Source organism: Lissotriton vulgaris, chromosome 2_1 (genome assembly GCF_964263255.1).
Source record: "Lissotriton vulgaris chromosome 2_1, aLisVul1.2, whole genome shotgun sequence".
In the NCBI taxonomy this organism is placed as follows: Eukaryota; Metazoa; Chordata; class Amphibia; order Caudata; family Salamandridae; genus Lissotriton; species Lissotriton vulgaris.
This window is the reverse complement of record NC_141687.1, coordinates 1,004,363,622-1,004,378,332: the sequence shown is the minus strand read 5'-3', so window position 1 is coordinate 1,004,378,332 and position 14,711 is coordinate 1,004,363,622.

Sequence of the window (14,711 nt, the reverse complement as noted above, 5' to 3'; positions counted from 1 at the left end):
TAGTGCTCGCAGGAGTTTAATGACAAATCAAAACAAAGTCATGGGGAATTCCCAGGTTACTGAAGGTTTGGTGTGTCGAAAGAACTCGTTGTGCTCTCTAGGAATCTAAGGAAGTAGCCTTGCCGTATTTGGGCTGCGTGGGCTATTGCTGAATATGGGTAAGATTCGTATGTCTTCATTAGGACATGATTTATCATAACCGCATAAGGACATGAATCAGGGATAATTAATTAGGGTCCTAGATACAATCACAACACTATTCTAAATACTGGTGGTCTTTTATTCCTGGTGTTCTGCTCAAGGTGTTTCTTCAGTGGATTGTTCTGTCTCTTCCATTCTTAAGTTTCTCTTCGATGGGTTTCATAAATATCTTTCCCTTTCGACTATTAAGTCAAAATGGTATGCAATTCAGGAATTCCATGTAAAACATGATTTTATAACTGGTGCAGTGCCATTGGTTTCTCAGTTATTCATGAGCGTTGCTATCTAATGTCCTTTGGTGAAGTCTACAGTTCAGTCTTGGGAACTTCCTTTGGTTTTGAAGGCTTTACAGAACCCCCCTTTCGAACCTTTGAATATTGTAGATCTTAAGTTTCTTTCATTTAGGCTCTTATTCTTGGTGGCTGTCACTTGTGCCCGTCGGTTGGGGGAAATGTCAGATTTGCTCTGTCATCCTCCTTTTCTTTCTTTTCTGGATGATGCTATGGGTCTTCGTCCTGATTCCTCCTTCCTTCAAAAATTCCATGTCTCTCATGATCTATTTCTCCCTGCTTGTTTTCCCAACCCTTCTTCTGCAGAGTAATGTAGGTAGCACTTGTTGGATGTTAAAGATGCTCTCTTGATTTACCTTGACATATTCAATGATTACCGAAAATCTAATTCTCTGTTCATCACTTTTGGCATCGATCGGAAGGGGAAGAAGGCATCTAATACCACGTTAAGATGTTGGATAAAAGACTATTTTCTTGGCATATACTGGCTTCCAAAACATTTGGGCCTACAGGGCCATTCCACAACAACTGTAGCTGCTTCTTGGGCTGCACTTCAAGATGTCTTTTTGGGGAAAATTTTCAGGGCCCCCAGTTGGGCTTCAGAGCAAGCTTTTGTGAAGCATTACAGGTTGAATAAGCTTTTGCATTGACACCAGAATTTTGGCTCTGGTATTTTACAATTCAGTGTTACCTTGATGGTTTGATTACATATAGCTGATTGATAGTGTTCTTGGGAATCTTGCCATTAAATCACTTGGTGTTGCAGTATGTCTGGATCTCCTGGTGTTTTTTGTCAAAAGGCCTGTTCACTGCTTTGTCATACCTCATGGTTAAGGACTGAGTATAGGACGAGGGATGTAGAGGTAGTGCCTGGATTACTTATGTAATCTTCATTAATCTTAGTCCCACACGTTTTTGACCCAGTCATTTGTTTGTGATAGTGGCCTTCTGATCTGAGGCTTGATATTACAGGAAGTACTGGGGGAGAGCTATGTTCTTGTAGCCCCAGTGGAGGGTGTGTGGCTTGGTAGCATTTCCTGTTTGGTTTCCTGTCCTGGGATTGGGTAACTAACCTCATGACTAAAAATGGGGTCAAGGACGAGTAGGCCTAAGTCATGAACATTACAGGTAAGTGATTGGGGCATTTCTAGTCTTGTGCTGTTATACTGTTCCCACTAGAAAAGGTAGGAATGTGTATTAGGACAACAGGACATCAGAGTGCAGGCACTGAGTCCATCTACATCATAAAAGATTGTTGGCCGAATTCCTAGCTAGTTCACAGTGCTTCATCCGAACCGCTAACCTTCATGGGGTGGCAGTGATTTTGACAGCCTCAAACATGATACTCTCATCCCCAAGGGAATCATTGAAACAGATCTTAACCCTTTCATTGTTTACTCATGCATGCCCTTGGTGAACATAAGAAACATACAAAGGAAGTTTTCAATCCATTTATTGAAACAATTGTAATCTTGCATAGAAAGAGTGAGCTGCAATTATTAGACATCTAAAACAAAGCAATGTAACCAGCATTTGGAACAATGCTGTTAAAGTTAGTTGAGATAACTGTAACTCGTGCCCCAGCAATGCACTGCTGAAGACGTCACATATTATATGACTCATGATATGATCAATGGCATCACTGATGACATCACTGTGCAGAGTGAATAAATGTTTTTTCTTTAAGGATGAGTATTTTACAAATGAGCACATTGTGTTCATAGATAGGTTGCCACAGGGTTGTTAAATCGACGTCTGGAAGGGCCCCTTTCCACGTTTCCTCCAGTGGGAACATATTCGAGTCTTCTTCTTGGTCTAGCATCCAGTACCATTTAGCAGTTTCCTTTTTCTGTGCAGGATTGTCATGTAAAAATGTTTCTGACTCATTTGAGGCTCTTACCTATGATTGGCTTTGGGTCTAGCTTGTTAATTGCAAGTATTTGAATCTTGACAATAAGGGAACATCCCACAGGAATCGTGTGTATACTGTGGCCTCTAAACCTAACATGCACTGTAACAAACACCTTTGGATTGTCGCATATGAGGACCAAAAAAAAATGTAAAAAGAAATGTACAGAAAGAGGGAACAGGGGTGCAGAAAGAGGTAAGAGGGATACAGAAATTTGTAAGAGATGTGCAGAAAGAAGCAAGAGCAGTGCAGAAAGAAGCAAGAGAAGTGCAGAAAGAAGCAAGAGAGGTAGAGAAATGGGGGAGAGGGGTACAGGAAGAGGCAACTGAGGTGCAGAAAGACGCAAGAGAATTGCAGAAACAATCAAGAGAAGTGCAGAAAGAGGCAAGAGAATTGTTGAAATAAGCAAAAGATGTGTGGAAGGCTGCAAGAGAAGAGCAGAAAGAGGCAAGTGAGGTGCAGAAAGAAGCAAGAACAGTGCAGAAAGATCTAACAGAGGTGCAAAAAGAGGCAAGAGGGTGCAGAAAGAGGTAAGAGAGGTGCACAAAGAGGCAAGGGGGTAGAGAAATAGGCAAGATGGGTGCAGAAATAAGGAAGAGAAATGCAGAACGAAGTAAGAGAGGTGCTGAAAGAGATAAGAAGGGAGCAAAAAGAAGTAGGAGAAGTGCAGAAAGAAGCAACAGAGGTGCAGAAATAGGCAAGAGAATTGAGAAAAAACAAACAAGAAAAGTGCAGAAAGAGGCAAGAGAATTGCTGAAATAGGCAACAGAGGTGTAGAAAGAAGCAAGATAAGTGCAGAAAGAGGCAAGTGAGGTACAGAAAGAAGCAAGAGTAGTGCAGAAAGAACCAACAGAGGTGCAGAAAGAGGCAGGAGAGGTCTAGAAAGAGGCACAAAAGGTACAGAAAGAGGCAGGAGGGGTATAGAAAGAAGGAAGAGAAGTGCAGAAAGAAACAACAGAGGTGCTGAAAGAGGCGCGAAGGGTGCAAAAAGAGCAAGAGAAGTCCAGAAAGAAGCAACAGAGGTACAGAAAGAGGCAGGAGAGGTGTAGAAACAGGCAGGAAATGAGCAGAAAGATGCAAGAGAGATGTAGAAAGAGAAACGAAGGGTGCCAAAAGAGGCAAGAAGGGGGCAGAAAGAAGCAAGTAAGGTGCAGAAAGAGGTACCAAAGGTGCAGAAAGAAGCAAGAGAGGTACAGAAACATGCCAGAGAAGTGCAGAAAGAGCCAAGAAAATTGCTGAAAGAAGCAACAGAGGTGTGGAAAGAAGCAAGAGAAGTGCAGAAAGAGGCAAGTGATGTACAGAAAGAGGCAAGAGGGGTGCAGAAAATGGCAAGAGAACAGCAGAAAGAGGCAAGAGGGATGTAAAAAAGAAAAAAAGGATGCAGAAAGAAGCTAGAGAAGTGTAGAAAGAAGCAAGAGTAGTGCAGAAAGAAGCAAGAAAGGTATAGAAAGAGGGAAGACAAGTGCAGAAAGAGGCAAGAGAACTGCAGAAAGAGGGAAGATAGTTGTGGAAACAGGCAAAAGGAATGCAGTAAGAGGGAACATGTGTGCAGACAGAAGCAAGAGAGGTGCAGAAAGAGGGAAGAGGGGTACAGAAAAAGGCAAGAGGGATGCAGAAATTTGCAAAAGCAGTGCAGAAAGAAGCAAGAGCTTTATAGAAAGCCCCAACAGAGGTGCAAGAAGCAAGAGTTGTACAGAAAGAGATAGGAGAGGAGGACAAAGGTGCAAAAGGGGTACAGAAGGAAGCAAGAGGGGTGCAGATAGAAGGGAGAGAAGTGCAGAAAGAAGCAACAGAGGTGCTTAAAGAGACAAGAAGGATGCAGAAAGAGGCAAGAGAAATGTAGAAAGAAGCAACAGAGGTGTAGGAAGAGGCAATAGAGGTGCAGAAAGAGGCAAGACAGATGCAGAAAGAAGCAAGTGAGGTACAGAAAGAGGCAAGAGAGGTGCAGGAAGAAGAGAGTGAGATTCAGAAAGAAGCAAGAGAAGAGCATAAAGTGGCAAGTTAGGAGCAGATAGAGGCAGTAGAGGTATAGAAAGAGGCAAGATAAGTGTTGAAAGAGGAAAGAGAAGTGCAGAAAGATGCACTTGAGGTGCAGAAAAAGGAAAGAGAGGCACAAATGAGACTCAAGAGATCCAGAAAGAGGCAAGAGAAGTGCAGAAAGAGGCAAGAGAGGTTCAGAAGCAAAAGAGTAAAGGTGCAGAAAGAGGCAAGTGAAAATCAGAAAGAGGCAAGAGAGGCACAGTAAGAGGCAAGGGAAGTGCAGAAACAGGCAAGAGAAATGCCCTAAGAGGCGAGGTGAAGGAACAGAAAGTGGCAAGAGAGGTATAGAATTAAGCAATAGAGGTGCAGAAAGAGGCAAGTTAGGTGCAGAAAGAGGCAAGAGAGGTGCAAAAAGAGGCAAGACAGGTGCAGAAAGAGGCAATCAATCTACAGAAAAAAGCAACAGAGGTGCTGAAAGAGGAAAGTGAGGTGCAGAAAAGGGCAAGAGAAGTGCAGAAAGAGGCAAGTGACGTGCAGAAAGAAGACAGTGAGGTGAAGAAAAAGTAAGAAAGGTGCAGCAAGATGCAAGAGAAATACAGAAAGAGGCAAAAGAGGCACAGAAAGAAGAGAGGTTTGTGCTCCATTAGTACCAATTCGACATCCACATTTAGCAGTAAGTAACACGTGACCATTCCAGATTTGCAAAGGGCCTTCCACCACACTGTAACACATCAAGCTGCTTTTTTGGGAACATTTCAGCAGTTTGAGCTTGTAACAAGTTTTTTTTGTTCAAATCTGCAGATTAGGCAGCAGATGATGGAATATTTGGTAAATCAGGAAAATGTCACAGTCACATAATTCAGTGGCCCTGCTCATACCTCTGACTAAGTCCAGAAGTGGTTCCTTCTGTTTTTTGTGTCTCTTTGAGTTTATAGGTTAGCTTCTATGGAAACGAGGAAGACTAAACCTGAGGTTACCACTCCACAACACAGACTACAATACCACATAATTACTCTCCAAAACACATTATCCCACTCCACATAATTCCTATACACTAAATACCACATACTTTCTATTCACATCATAATTTCACTGCACAACATACCACATGATTCCACTACACACAGTGTACACAATGTACATCCACTCTACACCAAAAAACATTAGTAAAAAGCTTTTACATTTACAATGCCAATAGCTCTAACTCTCGCAAATGCGACCTATTACATTGAAAATGCTTCTTTAACTAGTAGTCACATTTGCAGAGTGGTGGGGAAAGGGTGCTGGGCCTCCGACCAGCGCTCAGGAATTCCGCTGCGTAGGACTTACAGGAGGTACCAGGAGGGCTTCTTGGCCCCCAAAGTCCCTCAGGAGAAAGTGGACTTCATCCCCATCCCTTAGTCTGCCAGGAGGCACGTTTACAGAGTGGTGGAGAAGGAGGGCCTGGCATGCCCTCTTAAGACCTCTTAGCAATCCTACCGTGTGGGACTTACTAGAGGTAACAAGAGGGGTAGTAGGCCCCCAAGGGCATCCTTGCGGGCCAACTACACCACCTATTACCTCCAGTAAGTCCCACACGCAGGATTGCTAAGTTCTTATAGCAGACCACGCCTGCTTTGCCCACCACTCTGTAAACATGCTCCCTGGGGTGCTCTTGAATGAGGATTGAAGTCCCCTTCACTGCTGGGGGTCCTTAGGGGCCAACTAGCCTACCTCTTACCTCCAGTGAGCCCCACACAGTAAGATTGCTGAGAGGTGGACACAGGCCACATCCCCTTTCTCCACCACTTTACAAACACGCCTCCTGGCATGCTCTTCATATGGGATGAAGTCCCTTTTTCCTTCTGAGGGTCTCTGGTCTCCAGTAAGCCCCATACAGCTGGTTTGCTGAGAGTGCTCAAAGTCCACACCCCATTTTTACACCACTCTGCAAACGCGGCTCCTGGCGCACTGTTGCTCAGGGAATGAAGTCTACTTGTGTCCTGAGGTCCTCAGGACACAAGAGGACCTCATCACCCACCCAGCAGTGCGCCAAGAGGCACATTTGCAGAGTAGTGTAAAACGGGCATAGCCTAGGACCACCTCTCAGCAATCCCACTGTGTGGGGCTTATTGGAGGTACCTGATTGGCTTGTTGGCCCCCAGGGACCCTCAGGAATGATAGAGACTTAACCCCCTACCTTTGAATGCACCAGGGGGCGTGTTTGCAGAGTGGTGCAGGGCCTCCGGTGAGATGCCACCTTTTCTTTTTTTATAATATTTTTAGAAGGTAGGCTGTGTGGCCCCCCTTCTTTTAATATTTTTGGGCCCTGGCGACCCCAACCCCCAGGGCCTAAGTATTTAGGAGGTGTATGGTCAGCATTTCAAAATATGAATTGGGAGGGAGGCCACGTGGCCCCGTCCTGAGGCCAATAATGGCCCTCGGGGCAATGCCTCTTTTTTTAATAATGAGTATGGGAGGGTGGCCATGGGGCCCCCTTACCTTGGCCACTTCTGGGCCCTGGGACCCTATCCCCCTGGGCCTGGCCAGCCTGGATTTTTGGGGAGGAAGGGGCACCACGTGGCCCCCTCCTAAGGCCAAATATGGCCCGGGACCCAATCCCCCGAGACCGGTCTTCCTTTTTTAAATATTATTATTTTTGCCCCGGAGGGGGGCGATGTGACCCCACCTCCCCATGGCCCCTTCTGGCCCCTGAGGCTGGCCCTCAAGTAGAGGACCTTGGGGGAAACTCCAATGCCCCCATGGTCCCTGCCGGCTCCCCGCCTACTGCGGTAGCTGGCATTGATTTTGGGCAAGGGTAGTTGCTAACATGCAGCTACCCTTGCCCAAAAGCAATACTGCTTTGCTTCATGGAAGTGAGAGCAGGTTTCCTGTTCTCGCTTCCATGAAGCAAAGCAGCGGTTTGCAGTGACAGGACGGGAGGCCTGGCAAACACCATTTTAAAAAAATCACGCTTTCTAGACCAATACCTATCTTTTTGCCAAATTTGGTGTAATTCCGTTGAGCATTTCGGGCTGTAGCTTTGTCTAAAGTTTCCGATGGAAATTAACATGGCGGAAACATGTTTTAGGACCCCCCTTTTCTCTCGGCCACCTCTTGACAAATCACCCCCAAACTTTCATGACAGGCGCTGACCTGAACTGGGTAATAGTTTCCTGAAGATTCGTCAAACAGCGGCAAATATATTGGCAAAAGAGAAAATGCTTTTTAAATAGAAACAAGGTCCTAACTTTAACTACCAACTGGCGACTGCCAGTAGGTAAAATATATTTATATATATATATATATAGAGAGAATATATTGTAAATATTGTATATATTACAATGTCAAAAAGAGAAAAAATATTCAGAATATTGTTTTGGAACCATATATTAATTTTGTTTGGCCACTAGGGGGGCAATTATGTATAAATATAAACATAAATGTAAACAATAATAATTTTTATTGTAAAAATATGTAATAACACCATTGAGATTAATAATGATGTAACATTCCTCATGGAGTCATACCGATTGGGTTTTCAAACTTCTGAATTCATGAGCTTTAAAAAAAAAAGAAATATTACTATGAACTGAAGTAACACTTTAAAATGGATGCCACTTTCAACAAACCATAGATGTGGTGCACTAGTCCTATTTTCATGTCCACGTTGTTGTGATGTTTTTTCACTCTTTTTTTATTGTTTAAATACTTTATTGAAAACAAATGAAATTGACCCGTGACAAAGGAGCTTGGCTCCGAAACGCTTCGGGCAAGGATTTGCCGATGGTTGGAAATAAATAATTAATCCACTCATAATGGAGTTTGGGCTCAGTTCTTTTGTATGACAAACGAAAGATTTGTCATATATATATATATATATATATATATATATATATATATTACCTACTGGCTATCGCCAGTAGGTATATATAGTTAGGATTTATTCCCTATGGGATTTTTGAAAATTCTATGTCTAATAACTTTGGCGTTTGTGGACGGAATCGGCTGAAATTTTCAGGAAAATGGCACATTTTGTTTCTGAGCAGCCCTTGAAAATCTGGGGGGGTTTCATCAAGGGGGGGCCGAGAAAAAAGGGGGGTCCCAAAACGCGTTTTTCCCATGTTAATTTCCATAGGGCGGTTGGACTCACTTTTAGCTCGAACGGCTGAATGGATTTGCACGAAACTTGGCAAAATTGTAGGGACTGTTAGCCCGATGTGCCTTTGCTAGGTCTCAATATATGTGCTCCAGTAGTTTTTGAGAAATTAACGTTCAAAACAAGATATATATCTGTAACAGCGCTCCAGGCTGCGCTCCGGTTCGCTTACTTTTCGCGAAACGGAACTTTGCGTGCAGAAAGCTGATTGGCTGTCAACATTCTAAACAGTCCGGAGCGGCCGCCATCTTATCTCTCGGTAGGATCGAGAGAGAAGAAGAGGTGAAAAACGAAGGGGGAATTTAATGAAAGGGGGCAAGGTATACCCCTCTTGACCCCCTAGGAATGTTGTTGGGGTTATTAAAGGGTCCCGTGGGGAAAAAAAAAAAAAAAAAGATTTTTCACGGTAGAAGCGCTTCACGGGCCGCGAACTGGGCCGCAAACTGGTAGCGAAACGGGAATTCGCCATTTTGTGCTTCGTTAATTAAATTACTAGGTATAAGGGGGTGCGGGAGACGTATCCTAATCCCCTATGTTTCCTGAGGGTGGCTGAGGAGGCTCATATATGTTGATACATCTCTTCCAGCGGCTGCGCCATCTTGCCTTTTTTCCAATGCCACAATTTTGTCGTGCACGGCAGCCATTTTAGATGCCAGGCTGGTCCCAGGCTATCACCTACCCCTGCGGATGTAGTTTATGGCCCCAGCTGTAGAGAATCCAGACATGCCAACCCTCCCGATTCAGGCGTGAGACTACTGATTTTAGTGCTAGTCTCCCGCCTCCCGATTTCTGCAAGCAAAAACCCGGGGGCATATTACGAACAACTAGCGATAATTTTTGTCTCTAACTTGTTTAGAGACAAAAATTATCGCCGCACATCGGCGATTTTTATCGCAGATAAACCTTGCTATTATCGCAGAAAAGTCAGCGATATTCATGTATTATCGAGCAAATGCTCTTAGCCATGTTATCCACCTCCCATTGGATAACATGGCTAAGAACTGCTCAGGGCAGGTGTTAGCTTTTGGAGATATTCGCGCTTAGCGCGAATATCTCCAAAAGTTGGTAATAGGAGATAGCGATGTTAGGGACTGTTTCCAGTCGCTAACATCTTGGCACGCCCACTTTGCATGTCATTAGTGATAAGTATCACTGACATGCAAAGCGGGGCCCAAGATGGTCGCTATCTCCTTTTAGCTGTCACTAACTGGTGTTAGCGACAGCTTGGTAATAGGGAGATAATTTTATCTCCGCTTTCATGGTTTTTAAAGCCAAAAAAGCGGCGATAAACCCCCTTGATAATATGCCCCATGATTCCTCGGGGGTTTCAGCTGACAGGGCTTGGTATTGTGTTACGTGGTAATTTTTCCAGGAAACGTCAGAGGTTCGATGCAGGGGTTCTAGAAGAGGTGATAAACCATTTAAGCCTCATGAACAAGCGCATGGTCTTTTAAAGATTTGTGAAGTACTCGGGGCGGCGGCGGTGTGTGTGTGCTCTCTTTCAGGAGCGGGCGGGGGGGCACTGCCAGCAACTTGCCAGGTCAGGTAGTGTTCAACACGTGCATCACCCTTTCTCTGCCTGCTATTGCGCTCCATGCTTCGGAAAGGTAAGAAAAAGAACGTGCATTTGAGTTTGAAATGTCCGATCCTGCAGCAGCACACTTCCAAAGCCCACACATGACAATAACCCGATTCCAGGCCCCATTCACCCGTTTTTAAAAAAAATATATAACACTCCAACAAAGTAAGATTATAAAACTTTATTAACTTTTAAATATAATGAACGGAACAAAAACTGTAAAAACATTTAAACATTTTTCACCCAAAAAAGCAACAATGGTCAGAAGCTGTTTTTTGTGCGAATAGTCCCAAGGCAGCACAACGTGCTGAGTTCTGGACGGCACCCAGGTGATGTCGCCTGGGTGCCGCACTGGTTTTGGGATCCTACAATGCTGCTCCGAAAATTGGCGTGGGGCGTCCCGGGTGGTGCGGGGGGAGGCCTCGTCAGTAGCGGTCTGTTGTGCGAATAGTCCCAAGGCAGCAGAACGCGCTGAGATGTTGATGGCACCCAGGTGATGTCCAGTAAACTGCCGCACTGGTTTTGGTATCCTACAATGCTGCTCCGAAAATTGGCGTGGGGCGGCCCGGGGAGGGGGGCGTGGGGGAGGCGGCGTGAACGGGCCTCCCCAGGTGGCGGCCATCCAGCTGAGTTGCGCCCGCTCTTGCGGCTACAGCGTCTCGCTCACCATGTTGTTGAGTTGCTCCCACTCTTGCAGTGCAGCGATAGGCGGCTGCCACATGACTCTTAAAATGGCGGACGGCTCTTCGGTTTTGGGCCTGGTCCACTGAAATGGCCCTGGGACACCTTGGAACTCGGACGCTTGCCTGCTAGGGCTTGGGCTCCATTCTCGAAAAGCGTCCCCTCAGCCGTGAAGATTCTACAAAAGTCTTGGGGGCCCCTGACTCCCGCAGGCTTCCGGTGGGGAGCGGCTGCCATGATTGCTCGCGGAATGACCACGACGGAGCCACGAGATGGTGGTGCTCTCATGCTGACGCCAGCTTCAGTCTGAATGATCCAGAAACAAGGTGGGGCTTTCATCGTTTGGGAAAAAAAAATGTTCTAAACCAATGAAAAGTGTTATTTTTAGGTCATATGACCAAGCCTTCCATCTTTAGGAAACCAAAAGTAAAATGAACCAATGAAAAGTTTTATAAACAAGTCACATGACCTGTTATGCGGCATAGGGCTACAAAAAGCGTAGAAAATCCGTTGGCATGTGAGGCGGCGTCAGTAGCGGACCGATGTGCGAATAGGCCGAAGGCAGCACAACGCGTCGAGATCCGGATGGCACCGAGGTGGTGTCCAGCAAATTGCCGCACTGGTGTGGCCATCCTACAATGCTGCGCCGAAAGACGGCGTGTCCAGCTGAGTTGCGGTCACTCTTGTGGTACAGTGACTCGAACACGCCGAGATCCGGATGGCACCGAGGTGGTGTCCAGCAAGTTGCCGCACTGGTGTGGCCATCCTACAATGCTGCGCCGAAAGACGGCGTGTCCAGCTGAGTTCCGGTCACTCTTGCGGTACAGTGAGTCGAACGCGCCGAGATCCGGATGGCACCGAGGTTGTGTCCAGCAAGTTGCCGCACTGGTGTGGCCATCCTACAATGCTGCGCCGAAAGTCGACGTGGGGTGCCCCGTTGGCTTATGACGTGATGTCAGTAGTGGACCGATGTGTGAATAGGTCGGAACCAGCACAAGGCGCCAAGATCCGAATGGCAAGTCCTGGATGTTGAGTGCCATAGTTGAGAGTTCTGAGCAGTGCTTGTAAGACTGTCTGAAGCTTATTTGCACCTGCTGCAGCTTCACTATTGCCCTGGTGTGGCCAAAGGTCGCACATGACATAGGCGGCCGGCTCCCGAGGTCCGGCGGAACTTTTTTCCTTTTCCTTTCTGCTTCTTTTCCTACAATCCGTTTCATCTGAAGACACGACCAGGTCCCTGAATGTGTGCAGGGGGACGCTATTGATTGAATGAAAATGGCGGCTTGACACAAAGCTGACTCAAGCGTTGCTGTTGATGCTATACAGACAAAAATTGGTTTTCAGTTTGTACATTCTTCAGGATTTTTTTTCCATCCAAGTCTGATTGAGAGTTTGTAGAAAAATGGCTTCAGATTTTCCACATACTACTCTTCAACATTCTTCCTAAATGTAACAATGTGAAACTCACTAGGAGAACGGCTGTTTCTGTTTCCTTTCAAAATGCTGCCAACAATATTTTCTGAATGGAAGACACCATCTTGTAGCATAAAGGGCCGAAAGGGGTTCTGGTCTGGCCGATGGTTGGTGGAGACATTTTGACTATATCTTGGACCTGCCCGGACTCGCCCAAAATGGCGCCGGTATAAATGGGACTCGTAACTCATTGTTGTGTACTAGTTGAACAACCTTGATATCATGAGATATGAATGCAGTTTTGATGCTCATGGCGGGCGGGGACGAGAATTGATTGAATATTTCGACATCCCTATTGATATTAAGTTCTGATGTGTTATTGATTACTGTACTATTGAAAGTTCGAATTAACGTCCCCCATGGTACTTGCACGCAAATGTATATCTAGATAACTTTTTTGTAAGTGGCCCTGTCGTATTTTAATTACAAAATGTACGTCCACCGATTCCGCAACTGTTAGACACCTTAGTTCTTGCAACCTAATGGCCCGCTCGTTACGTTCCTCTACAATGTAAATGTCTCCTCATCATATACGATTCCAGTTTGCTCCGTGGCCGGCCCACGTGGTTATAGGCCCGTATTTGTATACTGACATTTTCACAATAAAGGTTTTTAAAACAAAACATGGTAGTAGTATTTACATTGGTAAAGTTTTTACTTTTAGTCACTGTTTTCGAATCAGTAAAAGGCAAGTGAAATAAAGTAGTCCAATTACATGACGGATAAAAGGTATAATATGTAGGAACGCAGTAAAGATAAATGGTCAAGGGCAGTTGTGTTTTTCACTCCTGCAACATAAAGTGATCGATAAGAATCTGATATTCAGGCGTATCAGCGACTAAGACAGCAGGCCGAGCCTCTTTTGCTCAACGGCTCCGTCATGGGACGAAGAAACGCCCTTTTTCTCGAAAAAGGAATATATTTTACTTGCAGGACAGTTGTAAATTTTCCGGGAAAGTACATTAGCCTGGAATATTATAACCTATATGTTTAAAAAAAATAATGTTCGAAAACAATAAAAAGCGTAATTTTTAGGTCATATGACCAAGCTTTTCATCATTAAAATAACAAAAGTAAAATGAACCAATGAAAAGTTTTATTAACAAGTCACATGACCTGTTATGCTTACGTTGCGCGCTGCGCGCCGCGCCCCGGATCACTTCCGGGTGCGCTAACGCGGCGTGTCATATAACGCATTACGCGACAACGTACGTCAAGAATATAGTCAAAATGTCTCCACCAACCAGCGTTCGGAACACAACCCCTTTCAGCAGTCCAAAAAGTTCTGTTAAATGACAACAGAGGGGACAGGCAACAAGAACCATCAGTCAAAGAGGGGAGGGCAAGTTCTTCTCTTCCGGGTCATGTTGGGGCGCTACCGGAACTGATCGAATTGGTAGTCTACAGTGTTTCTGGATGTTTCAGACTAAAGCTGGCGTCAGCATGAGAGCACTACCATCTCGTAGCTCCGTCGTGGCCATTCCACGAGCAGACATGGCAGCCGCTCCCCACCAGAAGCCTGCGGGAGTCGGGGGCCCCCAAGACTTTTGTAGAATCTTCACGGCTGAGGGGACGCTTTCGAGAATGGGACCCAAGCCCTATCAGGGAAGCGTCCGAGTTCCAAGGTGTCCCAGGGCCATTTTAGTGGACCAGGCCCAAAACCGAAGAGCCGGCCGCCATTTTGAGAGTACTGTGGCAGCCGCCTATCGCTGCACCGCAAGAGCGGGAGCAACTTAACTACATGGTGAGCGAGACGCTGTAGTAGCAAGAGCGGGCGGTTAACAGCTGAATGGCGGAAGATGCACAGTGTAGCAAAAGCGGGCGGAATGGCAACTAAAACGGTAAAGGGGCGCCCCACTACAGCGTGTCTTCAGGTGAAACGGATTGTGGGACAAAGTCCAGAATAGAAGAGTCATCAAAAGGCAAAAAGTTCCGCCGGACCCCGCGAGCCGGCCGCCTATGTCGGGGGCGATCTCAGGCTACACCAGTGCTATAAGACTTGGGGAGGGGGTCGGAGCCAAGCGTCTTCTCCGAGTCCGTGCCATCACACCGTCCCTCGGGGGCCTCCGTCAAGCGGTTTAGGGAGGTACCATATAACATTGTTTTCAAATGCAGTCAGGTCCACAAACGACCCTCACTTACTTTGAGAATAGTGAAGCTGCAGTAGGTGGAAATAAGCTTCAGACAGTCTTACAAGCACTGCTTTTGTAAACATTTTTTGTTTTTTTGGTATTTTTGCACAGTTTTATATATTTTTTTTGTTTTTGATGGAGGGGAAACAACAAAGCACAGGCATTGAAAAAGGCTCAAACTCAGAACTCTGAACTATGGCACCCAACATCCAGGACTTGCCATCCGGATCTTGGCGCCTTGTGCTGCTTCCGACCTATTCACACATCGGTCCACTACTGACATCATCTTATAAACCAACGTTATGTAAATAGTTATTTAATAAAATGT